This window comes from Giraffa tippelskirchi, chromosome 10, assembly GCF_054371585.1.
Source record: "Giraffa tippelskirchi isolate mGirTip1 chromosome 10, T2T-mGirTip1v1.2.pri, whole genome shotgun sequence".
Taxonomy (NCBI): Eukaryota; Metazoa; Chordata; class Mammalia; order Artiodactyla; family Giraffidae; genus Giraffa; species Giraffa tippelskirchi.
Genome location: NC_137284.1, coordinates 109283029 through 109306294, shown reverse-complemented (window position 1 = coordinate 109306294; position 23266 = coordinate 109283029). Strand labels below are relative to the sequence as shown.

At 42.0% G+C, this 23266-nt stretch overlaps 1 long non-coding RNA gene across 1 annotated transcript; it reads right to left on the bottom strand.

Moving 5' to 3' along the window:
* Positions 1-19174: 19174 nt before the first annotated feature.
* On the bottom strand, positions 19175-19863 carry LOC145523399 (uncharacterized). Its single transcript, XR_014066539.1, has 2 exons — positions 19586-19863; positions 19175-19390 (listed from the first exon to the last, which is right to left on the bottom strand). It is a non-coding gene; the product is annotated as an uncharacterized LOC145523399 (long non-coding RNA).
* Between the last annotated feature and the right edge of the window lie 3403 nt (positions 19864-23266).

The window sequence follows — 23266 nt, the reverse complement described above, 5'->3', positions numbered from 1 at the left end:
AGGAGATCCAACCAGTCCATCCTAAAGGAGATCAGTCCTGGGTGTTGACTGGAAGGACCGATGTTGAAGCTGAAACTCCAATACTTTGGCCACCTGATGCGAAGAGCTGACTCATTTGAAAAGACCCTGATGCTGGGAGAGATTGAAGGCGGGAAGAGAAGGGGACAACAGAGGATGAGATGGTTGGATGGCATTACTGACTCAATGGACATGAGTTTTGGTAAACTCCAGGAGCTGGTGATGGACAGGGAGGCCTGGTGTGCTACAGTCCATGGGGTCGCAAAGAGTCGGACATGACTGAGCAACTGTAGTGAACTGAGGAGCAGTTTACTGAGAGGAGTTGGGAAGGAGTCAGCCTGGCCTGCATCAGTTATTCTTGAAGGAGGGGGAAATCCAACCCCTAGGGGAAAAGGCAGGAAATGAGAACAGTGAGTTCCTGGGACCCTGAGTGATGAAAGCAGCAAGAGACTCTGGTGGAGAGGGAAGGGACACTTGCTTGTGAGCAAGATCTGGCTCCACTTCAGCTCAGTAAGAACAGACGCCCTCTCCTGGCTGCAGGCAGCATCTGGCCCTCCTGCCTCAGCTGCAGCAGTCAAAGCCACAAGTTCTAATGTCAGCTGTCCTTAGCCAACAGGAGGAGGACATTTTGGGGATGTGGGTAGCTGACCCAGTACACTGATTCCTATATCCTTATAATTTTTATGAATCAATTATTCTGGGAATAATAATAATCATGGTACAATGGCAATAAGTGCTAAAAACATGGTTGTTCATTGTTATTATAGGCTATCCCAGCAAGATGGTAGGAGGGGCAAATTCGCATTTAGAATCAAACCCCATTCCTGCCAGAGACGCTCAGAGGGCTCAAACAAACTTTGTGCACACCAGGACCCAGGAACCCCACAGAGACTGAGACAGAACTGTGTTTGAGCGTCTCCTGTGGAGGTACAGGTCGGCAGTGGTCTGCCACAGGGACAGAGGCTCTGCCTGTGGGTATGGCATAAGCCCTCTTGGAGGAGGTCACCATTAAACCCACCATAGAGCTGCCAGAACTTACACAGGACTGGAAAATACACTCTTGGAGGGCACGACAGAACCTTGTGCACCAGGACCCAGGAGAAAGGAACAGTGACCCCACAGGAATCTGTCCCAGATTTGCCTGTGGGTGTCCGGGAGTCTCCGGCGGAGGCGTGGGTCAGTGATGGCCTGCTGCAGGGTTGGGGGCATGGACTGTAGCAGTACATGCATGGGATCTTTTGATGGAGGTCACCATTATCTTCATTACCTCCACCATAGTTTGGCCCCAGGTGAATAGCAGGGAGGGAACACAGCTCCACCCATCAATAGAAAATTGGATTAAAGATTTACTGAGCATGGCCCCACCCTTTAGAACAAGACCCAGTATCCCCCTCAGTCAGTCTATCCCATTAGGAAGCATTCATAAGCCTCTTATCCTTCTCCATCAGAGGGCAGACAGCCTGAAAACCACAATCACAGAAAACTAACCAATCTAATCACATGGACCACAGCCTTGTCTAACTCAATGAAACTATGAGCCATGCCCTGTAGGGCAACCCAAGTCATGGTGGAGAGTTCTGACAAAATGTCACTGGACAAGGGAATGGCAAACCACTTCAGTATTCCTGTTTTGAGAACCCCATGAACAGTATGAAAAGGCAAAAAGATAGGACACTGAAAGGTGAACTCCCAAGGTCGGTAGGTGCCCAATATGCTACTGGAGATCAATGGAGAAATAACTCCAGAAAGAATGAAGAGATGGAGCCAAAGCAAAAACAACACCCAACTGTGGATGTGACTGGTGATGGAAGCAAGGTCCGATGCTGTAAAGAGCAATATTGCATAGGAACCTGGAATGTTAGGTCCATGAATCAAGGCAAATTAGAAGTGATCAAATGAGATGGCAAGAGTGAACGTCGACATATTAGGAATCATCGAACTAAAATGGACTGGAATGGTGAATTTAACTCAGATGACCATTATATTTACTACTGTGGGCAGGAATCCCTTAGAAGAAATGGAGTATCCATCATAGTCAACAAAAGATTCTGAAATGTAGTACTTGGATCCAGTCTCAAAAACAACAGAATGGTCTCTGTTCGTTTCCAAGGCAAACCATTCAATATCACGATAATCCAAGTCTATTCCCCGACCAGTAATGCTGAAGAAGCTGAAGTTGAATGGTTCTATGAAGACCCACAAGACCTTCTAGAACTAACACCCCAAAAAGATGTCCTTTTCATTACAGGGGACTGGTATGCAAAACTAGGAAGTCAGGAAACACCTGGAATAACAGGCAAATTTGGCCTTGGAGTACAGAATGAAGCAGGGCAAAGGCTAATAGAGTTCTGCCAAGAGAATGCACTGGTCATAGCAAACACCCTCTTCCAACAACACAAGAGAAGACTCTACACATGGACATCACCAGATGGTCGACACCAAAATCAGACTGATTATATTCTTTGCAGCCAAAGATGGAGAAGCTCTATACAGTCAGCAAAAACAAGACTGGGAGCAGACTGTGGCTCAGGTCATGAACTCCTTATTGCCAAATTCAGACTGAAATTGAAGAAAGTGGAGAAAACCACTAGACCATTCAGGTATGACCTAAATCAAATCTCTTATGACTATACAGTGGAAGTGAGAAATGGATTTAAAGGACTAGATCTGATAGACAGAATGCCTGATGAACTATGGACGGAGGTTCGTAACATTGTACAGGAGACAGGAAGCAAGACCATCCCCAAGAAAAAGAAATGCAAAAAAGCAAAATGACTGTCTGAGGAGGCCTTACAAATAGCTGTAAAAAGAAGAGAAGCAAAAAGCAAAGGAGAAAAGGAAATATATACCCTTTTGAATGCAGAGTTCCAAAGAATAGCAAGGAGAGATAAGAAAGCCTTCCTCAGTGATCAATGCAAAGAAATAGAGGAAAACAATAGAATGGGAAAGACTAGAGATCTCTTCAAGAAAATTAGAGATACCAAGGGAATATTTCATGCAAAGATGGGCTCAATAAAGGACAGAAATGGGATGGGACTAACAGAAGCAGAAGATATTAAGAAGAGGTGGCAAGAATACACAGAAGAACTGTACAAAAAAGATCTTCACGACCCAGATAATCACGATGGTGTGATCACTCACCTAGAGCCAGACATCCTGGAATGTGAAGTCAAGTGGGCCTTAGGAAGCATCACTGCGAACAAAGCTAGTGGAGGTGATGGAATTCCAGTTGAGCTATTTCAAATCCTGGAAGATGATGCTGTGAAAGTGCTGCCCTCAATATGCCAGCAAATATGGAAAACTCAGCACTGGCCACAGGACTGGAAAAGGTCAGTTTTCATTCCAATCCCAAAGAAAGGCAACGCCAAAGAATGCTCAAACTACCACACAATTGCACTCATCTCACACACTAGCAAAGTAATGCTCAAAATTCTGCAAGCCAGGCCTCAACAATACATGAACCGTGAACTTCCAGATGTTCAAGCTGGATTTAGAAAAGGCAGAGGAATCAGAGATCAAATTGCCAACATCCGCTGGATCATTGAAAAAGCAAGAGAGTTCCAGAAAAACATCTATTTCTGCTTTATTGACTATGCCAAAGCCTTTGACTGTGTGGATCACAATAAACTGTGGAAAATTCTGAAAGAGATGGGAATACCAGACACCTGACTTGCCTCTTGAGAAATCTGTATGCAGGTCAGGAAGCAACAGAGCTGGACATGGAACAACAGACTGGTTCCAAATAGGAAAAGGAGTACGTCAAGGCTGTCTATTGTCACCATGCTTATTTAACTTACATGCAGAGTACATCATGAGAAATGCTGGGCTGGAGGAAGCACAAGCTGGAATCAAGATTGCTGGGAGAAATATCAATAACCTCAGATATGCAGATGATACCACCCTTATGGCAGAAAAGGAAGAAGAACTAAAGAGCCTCTTGATGAAAGTGAAAGAGGAGAGTCAAAAAGTTGGCTTAAAGCTCAATATTCAGAAAACTAAGATCATGGCATCCGGTCCCATTGCTTCATGGCAAATAGATGGAAAAACAGTGGAAACAGTCGCAGACTTTATTTTAGAGGGCTCTAAAATCACTGCAGATGGTGATTGCAGCTATGAAATTAAAAGACGCTTACTCCTTGGAAGGAAAGTTATGACCAACCTAGACAACATATTAAAAAGCAGAGACATTACTTTGCCAGCAAAGGTCCGTCTAGTCAAGGCTATGGTTTTTCCAATAGTCATGTATGGATGTCAGAGTTGGACGGTGAAGAAAGCTGAGTGCCGAAGAATTGATGCTTTTGAACTGTGGTGTTGGAGAAGACTCTTGAGAGTCCCTTGGACTCCAAGGAGACCCAACCAGTCCATCCTAAAGGAAATCAGTCCTGAATATTCATTGGAAGGACTGATGCTGAAGCTGAAACTCCAATACTTTGGCCACCTGATGCAAAGAGCTGACTCATTTGAAAAGACCCTGATGCTGGGAAAGATTGAAGGCAGGAGAAGGGGACGACAGAGGGTGAGATGGTTGGATGGCATCACCGACTCAATGGACATGAGTTTGGGTGGACTCAGGGAGTGGGTGATGGACGGGGAGGCCTGGCGTGCTGCGGTTCATGGCGTCACAAAGAGTCGGACATGACTGAACGACTGAACTGAACTGAATGATGTCATACATGGGATCTTCATGTGCCTTAAGGGTGAAAAAGGGTTAGATGCAAAAAGGGTTAAAATTGGGTTAAGCTTGTTGGGTTGTTAGTTAATTAAGCATTAAACCCCTAGGTACTAAAAGCCAGTTATTCTTTTTCAGTTTGGTTGTTGAAATGTTCTAATCCTTCCTAAGCGGCACCAGTACTGCCAACTCACTGAAGCTGTGAAAAGAATTTTCCAAATAGGAAGATACAGCAGGGTTAGCCTGGTGGTCCAGTAGTTAGGACTCTGCACTTTTCACTGTGGAGGCCCTAGGTTCAACCCCTGATCAAGGAACAGGATCCCGCAAGTCACACAATGCAGCCGAAAGAAAAAAATACAGGATATAATTTAAGTACCCTTTATAAAGAAATAAACCATAGCAGAATCATGAAATATTATTCAAGGAAGAAATAGTGAAGCAATTCTCTTTGTTCTATGTGGATACATGACCATGAAATTTAATAGTATTAAGAAAAACAAGTGAAGTATAATCCTTGGTGGTTCAGTGGCTAAGACTCCGCTCTCCCAATTCAGGGGGCCTGGGTTCAATCCCTGGTCAGGGAATTAGATCCCACATGCCACAACTGGTGCAGCTAAATAATAAATACAAAAAAATAAAATCATATATAAGAGTGAAACATTTATAGATACACAAAAATTATAAGTCTCCCAAAGTCTGGAAATATACTGGTTGCTGCTGCTGCTGCTAAGTCGCTTCAGTCGTGTCCGACTCTGCGACCTCATAGAAGGCAGCCCACCAGGCTCCACCATCCCTGGGATTCTCCAACTGGAGGTATAGATAATTTTAAATGATTTGAATTACTTAAAAATAAGAACACCTGTATGGGAAATGTTATGGTAAGTGAATTATCTTGTTTTAAAAAAGAATAAACATTTAAAATAGAAATTTTAGATACTGTCAGAAAATTAAGTTTTTAAAAAGTTAATTACTTTATTACCCAGAGATAACAGGAACATTAACATGTGGTATCTCTTTTTCTTGGTTTTTTTCTTGTTCTGGGGGGTTTATTTTTTGCCATCCTATGCAGTCTGTGGGATCTTAGTTCCCCAACAAGGGACTGAACCTGTGCCCACGTCAGTGAAAGCACCGAGTCCTAACCACGACCCCCAGGGAATTCCCTGCTCTCTCTTTATCAATCATTATTCATAATTTATGAAAAATCATAATCGTACTTTATAAAACTATATTACTTTTCATTTACGTTTTCATGAACATTTCCCCATAATATAACACATTCTTCTAAGCCACAATTCCTAATGGCTAAATAATCTGTTACAGTAATTTATGTTCATATTTAATTTATCTTGATATGTTGGACTATTAAGTTGTCCCCATTTTTCTTTAGTTTTCATTTTTCTAAACTTATAAATAATAATGAAAACTATCCTACATACGTAAATAGTTGTGTATATACTAATGTTCTCTTATACTCTTAAGGTAAATTGTTATAAGTGGAATTTCTGAATCAAAATGAGTATCCTTAAAGTTTCTGGGATTTATTGCCAAACTATGTTCTATAGTATCTGTAAAAATTGTCACTCCACTAGAAGTGGAATGATTGATGTCAAAATAAGTTATATCAGATTATTAAAATGAAAACACAGCATCTTAAATGTCATAAAAACCAGAGAATGTCTGTTGACTCCTGTCTGATTTATGCTGACAACCTCAGTACAGCCAGACAGCTGCATATTTTACTTGATAGAAGCAGTTACTGAATTTACACCCCTGGGAAGTGACTGTTAAAATAATGTGAGGAAATGATAGATTTATTTTACTATCAAGTAAAGAGTATATACAATTTATATATACATTTCTAGCTTATAGTTTAGAGATATAATCTTTAGGTAAAGCCTGGAAAACTAAAACCCAATTTACCTATGAAACATGTTTTTTTTTAATGCAATAAGTTTAAAAAAGTGATTGAATAAATAACAATGTCTGCTTCAGAAAAAGAATTACTATTCCCAAGGTATAAGCAAATAACACTTTAATGAGAAGTTAATTTTTTGTTAAAGAATGAATCTATCTCACAAATGTACAGGCATAATACCTCATTCTACTGCATTTTACTTTATTGCACTTGGCAGATACTGCGTTTTTTAAACAAATCGAAGGTTTGTGGCCACTCTATGTTGAGCAAGTCTGTCAGCATCATATTTCCAACAGTATTTGCTTACTGCATGTCACAGTGTCACATTTTGGTAATTCTCACAATATTTCAAACTTTTTCATTATTGTTACATTTGTTAGGGTGATCTGTAATCAGTGATCTTTGAAGTTAGTACTATAGCCTTCTGAAGGCACAGATGATGGTTAGCAATTTTTAGGAAGAAAGTATTTTAAATTGTTATGTACTTTGTTTTTTAGCCAGAATGCTGTTGCATACTTAACCAACTACAGTATAGTGTAAACATGACTTTTATATGTATTGACAAATTAAAAAAAATTGTGTCATTCACTATATTGTGATATTCACTTCTAGATATTGCTAGAACCAAACCTGCCTTATCTCCGAGGTGTGCCTGTGACTTAACACAAATGTGGTTAACACCAGACATTTTGGCTGAATGGCTCTGGGAATGTATTTTGTGTGAATTTCCAGTTTACTGTTTACAGCCTAATTCACTGATATTCACTGTCTCTGATATATGTAAATTGATATGGTGGGGCTCTACTTACTACTCTGAACTGTTCTAACTTTTGGTTGCCTTTGATAAGAAAAGGGCATTCTTTGTCCCCTGTTCAGTGACTATACTGTTTACAGCACCAACCTGAAGCAAAAAAAAAAAAGGAAATATTTCTGTAAGATAACAGTTTCCTTTAAAGAAGACAAAGAATTGGTAGATCATATCAGAGTTTTTCTTCATTAAACTCCAATTCTAAAAACAAATGCAATCAATGAATGAACCATGTAAGATCCTAAAAAACAAAGGAAAACTTGTGACTGGGTTATGTCCCAATAAACCCATTGTAAGTTGAAAATATTGTAGGTCAAAAATGCACTTTAATGCACCTAACCTACTGAATATCATAGCTTAGCCTAGCTTAAATGCACTCATAACACCTATTGATACATTAGCCTACAATTGGCAAAATCATCTAACATAAGGGCTTCCCCAGTGGCTCAGCAGTAAAGAATCTGCCAGCAATGCAGAAGCTACAAGAGACACAGGTTCGATCCCTGGGTCAGGAAGATCCCCTGGAGAAGGGCATGACAACCCACTCCAGTATTCTTGCCTGGAGAATCCCATGGACAGAGGAGCCTGGTGGGCTACAGTCCATGGGGTCAAAAAGAGTTGGACACGACTGAAGCGACTTAGCAATGGCAATCTAACACAAAGCCTATTTTATTGAATTAAAAGCCTATTTTATAATAAAGTGTTGAATTTCTCAAGTAATTTATAAATGGATGTATGAATTAATTTACATATAATATAGCCAAAAAAGCCAAATTGATAAAAACAGTAGATTAATGGCTATCTGGGGCTGAAGTGGGGATTAACTGGAAAGAGTCATGAGGGATCTTAATGGGAGGATAAAATTTTTTTAAACTTATTTATGGCAATAAATAAATATACTCAGTAGTTACTAAAAAAAATCACTATTTAAAATGGGTGAACTTCATAATATCTATATTAAACTGCAATAAAGCATTTTTCAAAAGGCCACAAACCCAAACATACAGAGAAAAACTGTAAGAGTCAAATGCAGAAAAATGTTGTATATCACAATGCAATAAGCACTAAAATGAAGAACAGACACCAGAAAATTCAATTCTAAGGCACCAGAGGGGAGAACTGAGAATCAACTCAATTCTTTGCAGAACCTCCAAAGAGCTCAGGAATTGAGCTCTGAGCACCAGATACTGTTGAATAAGGGTAAAGGAGGAGCTGAAATAACAAGGACTGATTAAAAGTCCAAGGGCAACTCTTACTAGCCCTGGTAGAAGTTATTGTCTGAAAAAGGTAAATCATAGGATCTCTGGCAAAAGGACATCAGATACACGTGAAGGCAAGGTGCGACAGTAGATACAGAAGATTACGGGAACACATAAATAAAGTAGATGGCAAGATTTCCCAGCCTTTTTGCTCCAATTAGATTCCACAACACTAGCAGCTTGGCCCACCCTCCATGGAGGAGCCACCTTCTCTGGGAAAATAAAACCCAGCCCTAGAAGAAAAACCTACAGGTACTGACCTCATAAGTTCCTAGTTGGACAGACTAGTTTCACCCTCCAGTGAAACTCAACAAGCCCTACTCACACACTTAGAGCTTCCAATCAAATTTTATCTCCCAGTGATGAGCAAGAATAGCTGTGATTGCCAGTGTTCAAGATGGATGCCAAAATCCCTAAAAAACATGCCCTCAGGTATTCCCTGCAATTCTGAATAAGGCTAACTGTTGTAACCTAGGTACTGGGAAAGGATGGTGTGTGAATGGAGGCAAAGAAACATGAACTTCTATTTTAATTGTGTGCATGAAGGATCTCTGTACAAACAAATGTCTTTAAAGGCAGCAGTACCCCTTCTTCAAATGCCATCTTATGCTGGTGCAGTGGATAGTGTGCACACAGCTCCACCTGGTCCAGACCCACCCTGTGTGGCCCACAGCTCCTCTCAGGTCACCTGGAGAAATCTTGCTACCACTGATGAGGAGGATTGGCTGAGGCAAGATCCAAGGGACCACCCCCCAATGCATCTCTTGTCCCCCATGGCATTTCTACATGGAATATCCTTTCTGTTACAGGAATATTACTGAAGCATAGACTCTGTAAGCAGCTACAGTCCTGTGGAAGATCACTGCCCTTGCAGCCAGAAGCTCTGGAGTCAAGGCACTGCTCTGCCACTTACCCTCGACACTTACTAACACATGGAAGGCAGCTTCCTCATCTATTGCCTAGAGATCATGCCCTGACTTCAACAGTGCTGTGTGAGAATGAATTAAAAGGAATGAACTCGTTTGTAAACAGTGGTCTATAACTTGCATGAACCAAGTCTGTTACTTGAAACCCTTCCACACTCACACTGCATGACTTTGACTTTTTTCCCCAGTGGCATCCAAAGTCCTTTGGTTGGTGCATGGGCCAGAAATTCCCTGGCATGTTTATTGCCTGGGACATCTGGTATACAGTCTTCTGGCTTAGTCTCATCTTCCTGAAAAAGGAAACAGTGTGTAAGCTCTATGGCAAAAAAAAAGCACCAGAGCTCTCTCCCACCTGCTTGAGAGCACAGCACTGCCTGGCTTCCTCATGGGCTGGAGATCCCTGTGTCATTATGTTATCCTCCGAAGAGCTAAAAACACAAATTATAACTGAGAAAGAAAATATAAGGAACTATTCCAGAAGAGCTAGCCTACCACAAAAACAAAGTAGCTGTTCTTAGAGAAAAGTCACTAGTGTTTACACAGGGATGATCTGTGAGCTCCAAGTTCTAATTCTAGATCACAAAAATTAGATTCTAAGATAACAAAAAATTTTCTGCTAACTTAGAAGCTTTGTGGAATGAGGCAGAAGATAGAATTAAACAAGTAAGGTTTCCTGGAACAATAAAAACAATGTGTCAGAGTAAAATAGATTATTAGACCTTGAAGGCCACTGTCATGTTTTATAATCTCATACATACTATATTTGTGAGATGCATTTTCACCACCAAATAACTGCACTGTATAATTAAGGTGCTGTTTTTTACATTATGATTTTTTTTCATGTTTCCATGAGTATTAAATTTATAATGGAAGAATGTTTTCTAAAAAATTTCTTTTTAAGTTAAAAGTTACCAAACAGAAAAGATTACTTTGGCCTTAAGTCCTCTAAGTCTCCCTCCCAGAGAAACACACTGACATTGTGGCTGGGGTGCTGGAGGAGGGACTCTGCACCAGGCGGGGCTGGACTGGATGAGATTCACATGTCCTCAGAGTCCACTGTTCTCTGAACTGATGACACTCAGGAAGGCAGCAGTGGAGCGTCAGAGAAGGAACATGGGGCAGCGGAGCTTTGAGAAGATGCAGTCACAAGGGAGACAGAAATAAGGGGAGCGAGTGCTGAGGACACCCCGGGGGCCTGCAGTGGTGTCTTAGGGCAGCCACAAGGCAGATTAAACTTCTGCAAAGGCACAGGCTATGACAACGCCCAAAGTGCACCAACTGACTGCCATCTGCAGAGAAGAGACAGAACTACCATAAAGGAGGTTCAAACTTTAAGCAGCTGTTTTTCCTAACAAGTAACTGAGTCTGAGCACTGAGTCAAATCTGTCTCAGAGAAAAACCAAAAATACAAACTTCACACTGAACTTGATAAACCCAGGAGGAGGTTCTTCATAACTAGAAGGAAAAAAAAAACAACACTGGTCATCAACCATGTTCATAGGAACATAACACATTTCAATCAGCAAAAAGCAACTACAGGCCAAAATAAAAAGGTGTTGTTTTTTCAGTAAAAACTGAAAACATTAGAACTAAAACAGTTAATAAAATATGCCCAGCAGTCAGAAATCCCAAATAAATAAACTGATGCTATACCACATCCTACTGGACTGTAGAACTTAAATTCACTGAAATAATAGCTTGGTGTCTTGGCATGATTTTATTTTTGGAAGAATCAAGAGATTGCAGGGAAAATGTGATGTAAAAAGATCCTTGAGTTAATTATGGTTCCAATCTGTCATTACACTTGTGGGTGATTTACCTATCATAATTTTCAACTTCCATGACACTGAGAGGGTCATGGGGATGGGGCTGTGCAGGGGGGAGGGAGTGAAGCCAGAGGGAAGGACCTGTTGTAGCAGAAGGAGGTGGGGTTGATCTGTCCCAGAGGCTCCTCCTCCCACTCCCGACCCACCAGCTTCGGATTCGAGATCCTCCCTGAAAGGCCTGTCCTGGCCTTCCAGCGGGCTGAGTGGGCTATGGGGATACTGTCTGCTGCTCAGTACCCTGACTGCCCTCTGACCTCTCAGGACTCAAAGGTGCAGGTCTGCTGCTCAGTGCCTGGATAATAGGTGACACTCAATGAAGAACTACCACTAGAGAAGCAGATGACTGTGTGCAAATGTACTTTCCCTTCCACCAACACAGCTCTCAGACCCCAGGGTCCTGAGAACGCAAATCATGCCTAGGCTCCCAACTCATTTCCACTTGTCATTGCTCTGCTGAAACTTCCAGAAAAGGCTGCTGGATGCCAAATCTAGAAAAGTAGCACCAAATGCTCATGTTCATTTTTAAGTATTGACACACTACCTACTCACTATTAAACACACTGTGTGGGTGTTGGGGTTTAATTGTGAATGCCCAAGGGACCAAAAACAAAAATGAGAATGAAAACAAAGAAATAGGACAACGGAACATGCCAGGTCTGTTCAGTGCTTCTGTAAGAAATATCTAACTGAGGACATCTGGACACTGTAGCTGGTTTAAAATTGTGTCTTGACTCCAGAAACTTGGAAACACACATGGGAGCTTCACCATTGCTGCACCCAGATGGTGAGAGCCAGGATGACTAATTTTCCACATTTTCTATGATGAAGATGTGTTACTTTATGACCAGGGGGAAAATGTTTAAAATGTGAACTAGATATTCATATGGGACAATCTCCATAAGTTTAAATTTTTAAAAAAGGGGAGTGAAGAGCAAACCATTATATTTGATATGACTTTTTTTTTTGGCCACACTAGGCAGCTTGTGGGATCTTAGTTCTCCAACCAGGGATCAAACCCAGGGTCCCGGCAGTAAGATCCCTGAGTCGTAACTACTGGACTGCCAGGGAATTCCCTTGGTATTTGTGTGTATGGGCAAAAGGAGTCATCATATGGCCATAACACACCCACCTTTGTTATTACACATATAGACTGTCTCTGGAAGGATATCTAAAAAACTGGCTTGTCTCTAAGGAGGGGGACTAAGGATCATATATATGGGAGAGACTTTATTATTCATTCTATTTGCATTTGCATGCACATGTATTAATTTGCAAAATGCTTTCTAATTACAACAGAAAAGCAAAATCAGTGGTATCTTCATTACAGCTATGTTGGTGTAAGCCCAGGTAATATATTTCTGAAAGAAAACTGAAGGTAACAGGGACTAAGAAAAATGGAGCCTCAAAAATGCTTTATATAGCATATATAGAGGAAGCTCTGCCCCTGAAGACTACATAGTAAACAACCAGGCATGAAGACTTAGTTTTTTATGTGTGGAACACTGCTTTTCCAAAGTAAATGCTTAAAATATTTTCTAGCAGAAAGTGGGGAGATGGTAACAGTTCATCGGCATCCATTCATTAGAAACATTAATGCTATGCCTTATGCATAGAGACCAAAAGGAGACTGCTGGTACCATCCAGAATCAGCTAATCCAGGAATACATCCTTTGAGCCACAAGAGTTATACAAACAACAACATATGGCCAACAAACTGAAATCCAAATTACTGAAAAAATATGTAACTACTGATGCCAAAATGAAAAGGAGTGTGAAGGGACTAGACCTTTTGAAATCTATTATTAGCAATGGCTTCCCTAAAAAGTCCATTTTACAACTGTTTTCATAAGTTTAAAGGAAGGTGGTTGATGGTTTTTCCTTGGGCTAAACAATTCATTAATTTAACATATTAAAAAAAGATAGTTCTCAATGTTTGAAGTAATATATAACTAGTACACATAACAGAGAATAATTTAGAAATGGTAGTATGTTTATGTTAAGTTTAGCTTCTATGCCATAACAATCAAGAAGTCTACATTTATCTTTGTAGTTAATTCTTTTTTATTTTTTGCACGGCACATAGAATCTTAGTTCCCCAACCAGGGATCAAACCCATGCCCCCTGCATTAGAGTCTAAAACCACTGGACTGCCAGGGAAGTCCCTGAAGTTAATTCTTAATATTTAAAAAAGTTCATGAAGGCCCATTATTCTGTCCCATCTAAGAAGCTTACCGTAGATGATAATAATTTATTCTGTGTAATAAGACTAAATTAATGTAAGAAGGAATTTCTTCCCAACTGGGTCTGAGGGAAAAAATCTTTATTCAGCCAAGTATTTCAAATTACTCCTTGTGATTCTGAGTATTTGCGTAGGCTTTCTTTCAGAAAGATCCTTCATGTAAGCATACTCCACCCCAAACAATTGTTCCTGCAACAGCTTGTCTTATCTGGGACTGGAAAACAGAGGCAAAATTGGTGCATCGACTCCGACTGTCCGTTCTGGTATGCCTAGTAGCCCAGGAGCACTGAAGTGACAGAGTGGGAACATGGACTGGAGCCTAGGTGGGAGACTCAGATGTCTTTGAGGGCCTGGCAGGTATGGGCAAAGAGAGAAGCAAGGTAAAGTGTAAGAAAATGTCCAGTGGAGATTGAAGAGGGTACATCAGGGACAAAGGATTTCAATTCAGTTTCTGAAAAAACAAACTAACTGTGGGGCTTGGCATTTAATATGGCAGACTGAACAACATGCTTTATTTTTTCTTTCTTGTTTTAACAATTAACAAATTTAAAAGGTAGAAAGCTACAAAGAAATCTTGAGCAGAGACAACATCAGAGGAAGATTTCAACAAATCTGGGCAAATGGAAGGAAGAAAGAACGGATTTCTGTCTGTGTAGGAAGTTAGTCTTCAGGAGATAGGGTTAGGGAATGTGGACATGGAGTGGCTGAAGCCACCAGTTTTCCCCTCCTTCCTTATATCCCACCCAACCTGTGAAGGCGACTGCAGATTAGTGCCCTCTGAGCATAGCTGAGGAAGGGAGTGATAGTGAGCATGGGCTGAAAATGGATGCTGAATGAAAGTTTGTATGAACTCATGACACTCAGCCTTCTCCTTTCCAACCCACCCAGAACGCTTGCATCCACGCATAGATCACCAGACTGAAGGGTCTTCTCCAGAGAAGCTGAAGAGCCCTAAAAATATCTCTACCCACAGCCTGATCTTCCTCCAGTGAGGCTATGCAGTCAATGAACAAACACCTTTTCTCTCTTTCTGTCTCATACATGGATGCTTGTCAAACGGTGTTATAGGGCCTCACTCTTAAATATGTAGAGACCCAGATATCCAGACATTAGGGAGAAAAAACTCTAAATGGAAGACAGATCAAAAGAAAAGGCTAATACAAAGGCAATGGAGGGAGCAGAAAACAAAGAAAAATTAATGAGTATCCTTAAAGAAGAAACAAGATAGGACGCTATGGAAAAATAATGCTCAGAATGAGGAAAAGTTCTTGAATTGAGAAATATAAGAACAGAATTTTTAAAATATGTGCAGTAGAAGAAACAGAAGATAAATCTACAAAATAGATTGAAAAGTCAAAGGGATAAACAACTGGAGAGAAAAGATAATTACAGGATCGACAGAAATCCAACAGAAAGAAAAAGAAAAGGAGAAAAAGAAATCAAAACACAGTATATTTATTTAATATATCCCTGAAATGTCAAAAAATGAAAAAAAAAACTTGTAAAAAAGACACACATCATCATAAGCTTCAGAATGGCAACAATAAATGGAAGTAAAGTTATCCAAGCTTTAACAGTAGAGTTAAGGCTGAGCAGGTAACCTATAAAAGATAGGGAATCACAGTGCCATCAGATTCCTTAGCAATTCTGGAAACTACGTGCCACCTTCAAAACTGAATGAAAATAATTTTTGACCTAGAATTCTATACCTCACCAAATTATTAAGTTTAAGGACAGAATAAAGACATTTTCAGATATGCAAGTCGTCAAAAAATTTACCTCCAATACACTCTTTCATGGGACGTTACAGAATGTGCTTCAGCACAATATGGGAGTAAAGACAGAAGGAGGAACAGATGCGATCCAGGAATGGGATATAAGACAGGATATTGGTGAAAGAAGTTCCAGGATAATGGTTGCACTCCAGGTCTAGAAAGTAACGAAGGATTACTGGAGGATAAAAGATGGAAGATCCAAATGAAAAATAAAGTAATTGACTATCTAGATAGGAACACATGGGGAAAGTATTTTCAGGTTTTGAGCCTCAGGGGAAAAAAATAGCACTTGATAATAGTATATGAAGTCGTTCAGTTGTGTCCGACTCTTTGTGACCCCATGGACTGTAGCCTACCAGGCTCCTCGTCCATCCATGGGATTTTCCAGGCAAGTGTACTGGAGCAGTTGCCATTTCCTTCTCCAGGGGAATCTTCCCGACCCAGAGATCAAATCCACATTGTAGGCAGATGTTTTTACCATCTGAGCCACCAGGGAAGTCCCTGGTGTGAAAAGAAGAGAAGCAAAAAGCAAAAGAGAAAAGGAAAGATATACCCATTTGAATGCAGAGTTCCAAAGAATAGCAAGGAGAGATAAGAAAGCCTTCCTCAGTGATCAGTGCAAAGAAATAGAGGAAAACAATAGAATGGGAAAGACTAGAGATCTCTTCAAGAAAATTAGATACCAAGGGAACATTTCATGCAGAGATGGGCTCAATAAAGGACAGAAATGGTAGGGACCTAACAGAAGCAGAAGATACTAAGAAGAGGTGGCAAGAATACACAGAAGAACTGTACAAAAAAGATTTTCATGACCCAGATAATCACGATGGTGTGATCACTCACCTAGAGCCAGACATCCTGGAATGTAAAGTCAAGTGGGCCTTTGTTCATCACTATGAACAAAGCTAGTGGAGGTGATGGAATTCCAGTTGAGCTATTTCAAATCCTAAAAGATGATGCTGTGAAAGTGCTGCCCTTAATATGCCAGCAAATTTGGAAAACTCAGCACTGGCCACAGGACTGGAAAAGGTCAATTTTCATTCCAATCCCAAAGAAAGGCAATGCCAAAGAATGCTCAAACTACCGCACAATTACACTCATCTCACACGCTAGTGAAAGTAATGCTCAAAATTCTCCAAGCCAGGTTTTAGCAATACGTGAACTGTGAACTCCCAGTTGTTCAGGCTGGTTTTAGAAAAGGCAGAGGAACCAGAGGTCAAATTGCCAACATCCGCTGGATCGTCGAAAAAGCAAGAAGAGTTCCAGAAAAACATCTATTTCTGCCTTATTGACTATGCCAAAGCCTTTGACTGTGTGGATCACAATAAACTGTGGAAATTTCTGAAAGGGATGGGAATACCAGACCACCTGACCTGCCTCTTGAGAGATCTGTATACAGGTCAGGAAGCAATAGTTAGAACTGGACATGGAACAACAGACTGGTTCCAAGTCGGGAAAGGAGTACGTCAAGGCTGTATATTGTCACCCTGCTTATTTAACTTCTATGCAGAGTACATCATGAGAAATGCTGGGCTGGAGGAAGCACAGGCTGGAATCAAGATTGCCAGGAGAAATATCAATAACCTCAGATATGCAGATGATACCACCCTTATGGCAGAAAGTGAAGAGGAACTAAAAAGCCTCTAGATGAAAGTGAAAGAAGAGAGTGGAAAAGTTGGCTTAAAGCTCAACATTCAGAAAACTAAGATCATGGCATCCGGTCCCATCACTTCATGGCAAATAGATGGAGAAACAGTGGAAACAGTGGCTGACTGTATTTTGGGGGGCTCCAAAATCACTGCAGATGGTGACTGCAGCCATGAAATTAAGAGATGCTTACTCCTTATGACCAACCTAGACAGCATATTAAAAAGCAGAGACGTTACTTTGCCAACAAAGGTCCCTAGTCAAAGCTATGGTTTTTCCAATAGTCATGTATGGATCTGCGAGTTGGGCTATATAAAGACAGCTGAGTGCTGAAAAACTGATACTTTTGAACTGTGGTGTTGGAAAAGACTCTTGAGAGTCCCTTGGACTGCAAGGAGATCCAACCAGTGCATCCTAAAGGAAATCAGTCCTGAATGTTCATTGGAAGGACTGATGTTGAAGTTGAAACTCCAATACTTTGGCCACCTGATCCGAAGAGCTGACTCATTTGAAAAGACCCTGATGCTGGGAAAGATTGAAGACAGGCGGAGAAGGGGATGACAGAATATGAGATGGCATCACCAACACGATGGACATGAGTTTGAGTAAACTCTGGGAGTTGGTGACGGACAGGGAGGCCTGGCGTGTTGCAGTCCGTGGGGTCGCAAAGAGTCGGACACGACTGAGTGACTGAACTGAACTGACTGAATAGTATATGAAGCAAATGAAAAATTGAGGCTATTACTATTCAAATGACAACAGTTATACTAGAAAACAAAAAAATCATACTGTTTGACTCAAAAGCAAACAACACTGCATAATTATAACCACGTTAGTACTCACATGGAGAAGGAAATGGCAACCCACTCCAGTGTTCTTGCCTGGAGAATCCCAGGGACGGCGGAGCCTGGTGGGCTGCCGTCTATGGGGTTGCACAGAGTCGGACATGACTGAAGCGACTTAGCAGTACTCAGGTTGATTAGGGAAGTTATGTCATAATGGAGCTCAATTGGAAGGATGGAAACAAAGGGCAAATAAGAGAACTAAATCTTTACAAGAAGTTAATAGCTAATGTCTAAAAGTGTTGAATCAACAAAAGCAGTATAAGCATACAATTTAGAAATGTGCAATTAAACCAAGAAGTGAAACCTAAAAGAGTTTGCACATGGAAGTCTTGGCCCTGTTAGGAGAGAACTGAGGGTAGAGGGTTGTGTAGGGAACTATGAGGGCGAATGAGGAGTGTGGCAACCTACCACTATTTTTTTTGTAGGATTTTTAGTAAATACTATTAATATTTGAGTTTTTAAGCTATATACAAGTATTACTCTGATATAAATTAAACTTTATGAAAATTCAAACAGAACTCTGAACTAGAAAAAGCAAACATGTTCATAGCCTAGCCAGTTTTATTTTATTTTTTTGCCTAGCAAGTTTTAAACCTGTGAAAAGCAAACATGTTCATAGCCTAGCCAGTTTTATTTTATTTTTTTGCCTAGCAAGTTTTAAACCTGTGAAACTGGAAAAATCCCATTGGTCTGAGAATTGAGGACACCTCAATTCTGCTCTAGCTTTGTTGGCTAAAGAGGTCAGTGACTTAACCACCGAGCCTCCATTTTCTCACCTATAAAATGTTACCATCTTTCTCCTGTCTGTGAAAAAGTTCTGTGAGCTTCAAAATAAACATATAGAGTATTAACCACCATGTGGCATCTTATAGTTAAAGATACTGAGCGCTGAGTGGGCCTAAGTGCTGCCTGAGTCCAGGGTGTCTAGAAGGAGCCAGGACTGTGGATGCTAGCAATGCAGCTCATGTATCCACAACCATTGTTCACTGAGGCGAAATTCAGCTCAAGAGCCACACTGAAAAGTACAGGTCAGGCTTCAAGGAGGCATGCATTTTGTATCAAAGCTCCCAGAGGTGAAGGAGAAGGATTAATCCTTTGAGGACCTTTCCTGACATGTCTGTCTCAGCAATCAAGAGAACGCAGGCAATGAGAAGTGCCTGAAACAATTCAAACAACTAACTGAAAACCAAACTTGGAAAAGTTTGACTTCTAAAGTTGATTACAGGATGACAGAAACACAGAGAAGAACCGAAAGGGTCGTTAACCCAACTTTCCACCTGATATTTATTTAAATCTCCTTTACAAACCCCACCCTTTTCTCAGTGGTCATCTGGACACGCCTCCAACCCTCGGGAGCTGGGGGAGCACACTGCCTCAAGTCACGCTCACACGGGTCCTAATTCTTCTTCTTGAGCTGGAGCTGGCCTCTGAGTAGCTTTCATCCTTAACACGGCTAAAAAGTCCTAAGGACCAGAGAGAACAAGTCTACTTTCTCTTCTACGTGACACCTCCTCCCGAGTAGTTAGGAGCCAGGCCCTCACCCCACTTGACTTCTCTTCGTCACCGCACGAACATTACGGGACTGGGCTTTCTCTTCCCTTATTAACAGCAGATGAAAAGGATGGGGATTTTAACCCGTTCACAGTGCGTCCCCTGACCTGAGAGCGGGAAGGACCAGGGCGCTCAGTCGCACTTCTGGGTTCAGTCCCCAAGCCCTGACCGAGCACCGCCGCCGCTTGAGGACTAAAACCGCCGCTTCCTGCGGGGGAAGCGCCCGCCGCCGCCGCTCGCTCGGGTCCCGGACGAGGCTCGGGGGAGGAGCCTCCCTCCCTCCCGCCGGCCGCTGGGAGTATGGGGTCCCGCCGCCCGGGATCAAAACCGGCTTCGCGGGGCCGCGAAGACAGCACTTCCTCCGTCCGCGACCGCCGGGCCTCGCAGCGCCCCCTCCTGCCGCCGCCCCGCGCCCGTTTTCATCGCCGAGGCTGCAGGTCCCCCGCCTCCCGACAAGCCGGCCGGACTGCCTCCGGGCGGCGCAGCCTTAAGTCCGCACTCGGAGCGCCAAAACCCTGCGGTGTGGTCAGCGGGTGCCGCAGGCCGGAGCGCGTCCCCTGGCGACGGCCGGGAGCCCCAGAGCTGAGGATGTTGAGGAGGGAGCTTGAACTCCCACTTGGTTCTCTGGAAGTATTTCTCCTGAAGCCTCCAGGGATGTAAGATGTCAGCTGCATTGAAGCCACCATGCTAAGAAGAAGCCCAAACTAACAAGTGGGAAAGATTGAAGGCAGGAGGAGAAGGGGACGACAGAGGATGAGATGGTTGGATGGCATCACCGACGCGATGGACATGAGTTTGAGTAGGCTCCGGAGTTGGTGATGGCCAGGGAAGCCTGGCGTGCTGCAGTCCATGGGGTCGCAGAGTTGGATACGACTGAGCGACTGAACTGAACAGAACAAGTGGGGAGAGATCACGTAAAGAGGCCCTAAGACTCAATAAAAAATGGGATGTCAGGTCAGAACCCAGTGCTTAACCACACCCCACCCCTAGTGAGAGGACTGCTTGGTGCATGCCAGAGATAAATCTTAAGTGGCTCACAGCAACCAAGCTAAACCAGAACTGTTCTCCCCATCTTGGGGAGGCTTTGTTGCCGGCCAGTTATGTGCCTAAAGTAAAAGAAAAGAAAATGGAAGAGGAAAAAAGAAAAAGAAAAGACAACAAACAGTATTTAAACACAACAGGTGACCTTATAGCATGCATACAAATAATCTGAAAACGTTAGTATATACTTTTATGCAGAAAGCAATTGTGTTGGATTTTTCTCACTTGCGATTGAAAAAAGTCAATTCAAAGTCAGTTTACCTAACACAGTGATTTGATCTCTCAGCAAGAAGACCCGGAGATTGATAATTACATTTTAGCAAGTATTAGTAAAAATTCTTTTGAAAACAACAGTGGACCAAAATCAAAATCAAATTGTTCTTTTTTTTTTTTTTTCCTGCAGAACCTCCCCACACATGGGGTCTTAATTCCCTGACCAGGGATGGAAACTGTGCCCCCTGCACTGGAAACTCTGAGTCTTGACCATTGGACTGCCAGGGAAGTCCCCAAAGGAAACTGTTCTAAGAAAATAAAATTCAGGAATTTATTGACTTACATATGTGAAATGTCATAGGATAAAACTTCAGGAATGGCTGGATCTAGGTGCTAAAATGTTATAGTTGGCAAGTTCTCTCTCAGCTTTACTTTCCTTTGTATTGCTTCATTCTTTGCAGTTTCTCCCATGTGGGGAAAAAGATGGCCACTGGAAGCCAAAGATGGACAACAAATTAACAGTCCTAGCTGGAAGAAACTTTCCCTTTCTCAGTTTCAGTAAGAATTCCATGTATTATACTCATTGCCTTGGCAATTCTTTATTACCCAGGGCCATCTCTCACATTCAGCCTCATTTTCTGATTGTGATAAACTCAGTATAGTAGCATCTAGTAAGCAAGGAGACAAACGGGAATTCTTACCCTGGTGTTATGACTCTGAATCATTATTGTTACCTATCATCCTTTGTTAATGGTTATAACATCTGGAGGGGTGTGCAGGTACAGTTCCTTTCCAGAAATAGGGACTAAAGTGATTATTACCCAACCATGAATATACATGGAGTCACCCTTCAGTTTGTACCAGGGCACCTAGCTCAGTGAGTGAGAGATGCTTTCTTTGTTGTCCCTCCCTGTTCTATCCTCAGCTTCAGTCTTTTCTACCCCTCTGCTTCATCCTAAGATAGTAGATTCACCCTCTAGGCCAACAAGAGGGTCTTGGTGTTGGTCTAATTGTAGAGGGGTGTCTGCAGCTAGTCCTGACTGTGTTACTGGATAGGTTTGAAGCCTTTTTTTTTTTTTTCCCTAAATGTTTATTTATTTCTGGCTGTGCTGGGTCTTCATCGGTGCTTGGACTTTTCTCTAGTTGTGGCGAGTGGGGGCTACTCTCTTGTTGTGGTGCACGAGCTTCTCGCTGTGGTGGCTTCTCTTGCAGAGCACAGGCTCTAGGGTGATCAGGCTTCAGTAGTTGCAGCACGTGGGCTCAGTAGTTGTGGTGCATGGGCTTTAGATGCCCCGCTGCATATGGAATCTTCCCGGACGAGGGATCGAACCTGCGTTCCCCCTCACTGACAGGTGTATTTTTAACCACTGGACCACCAGGCAAGTCCTATTTCTAATCATTTCAACTGGCATTCTATTTAGTAACCAATAGGATTGGAGGAAAAATTGCAGACAACGTGTTTTCTTTGATGCTTGGAAGGGAAAAGGGAGACAGCTAACATAATTAGCAATCTGTGGCAAAAAACTGGTTGACAAACCAATTGTCATTCCCCCTTCATTTCCTTACTCACACCACTCTGGTTTTGTACAAGAAGCTTAGGTGGCCATCTACTTCAGAGGAGGCCCTTTCCCTCCTCTCTGAAAATGAATCTTAATTAGTCTTAAACCAATCATAGTAATGCAATTTCTCTTGCACTGATAGAATAGCAATGGGCATGGGATGCAATTTCAGTCAATGAGGCATGATGGGAGGGCTGTAGGAGGGAGGGTTTCTGGAAATGCTGTCCTTGCTCTTAATAAATGATACTTGGAAAGATAAAAGGTCCCCTTTCTGCCTCAGGATGGTGTTCTCTGTAGGTGGTAGCTGGATCTAGGGCAGGCATCTTGTCATCACAAGGGGCAGCAGTAAACCCCGAGGAGGAAAGGAAAAGAAGTCACCAGAGCACATGAGGTTGTTCTAGAGACACTTCATTAACCACTCCTACAGCTGCTTCCCATCCAGACCTCCTCTTCTGAGAGATAGTATATATGGCTTAAGTGATTTTTGAGTTGAGTTTTCTATTACTCATAGATAAATGTTTTTCCTTACATTTCCATATGACTTTGCAGATTTCCACCCCTCCTAAACTTCACTTGATCCTCACAGAAACTCTATGGAGATAGGCAAGACAGCTTACAAATAAGGAAAGTGAGGCTCAGAGAAGAGGGGGATGGGTGGCCCTACAAGCAGGTCAGTTTGATTTCCAGTCCAGGATTTTTCATCAAACCACATGGCAACTCCAGGTGTGTTGTCCAACACTGAAGGTGGGAGAATTTCTTGGAAAATCCTGGGAAGGGAGAGAAGACATTGCTACTTCACATTTGCCTCAGGTCAGTTCAGATGAATACTGGCCTTCTCTTTATCCCCAGTTCAGTGTGTACCAAGCTCAAGTTAACAGCTTACATAGCTTAGCCTCCAGGGTTTACTGCTTTTGGAAGATCTGATTCATGCATGAATCCTTCTTTATTTCAGGCTCAATGAAAAGCGGAATTCTT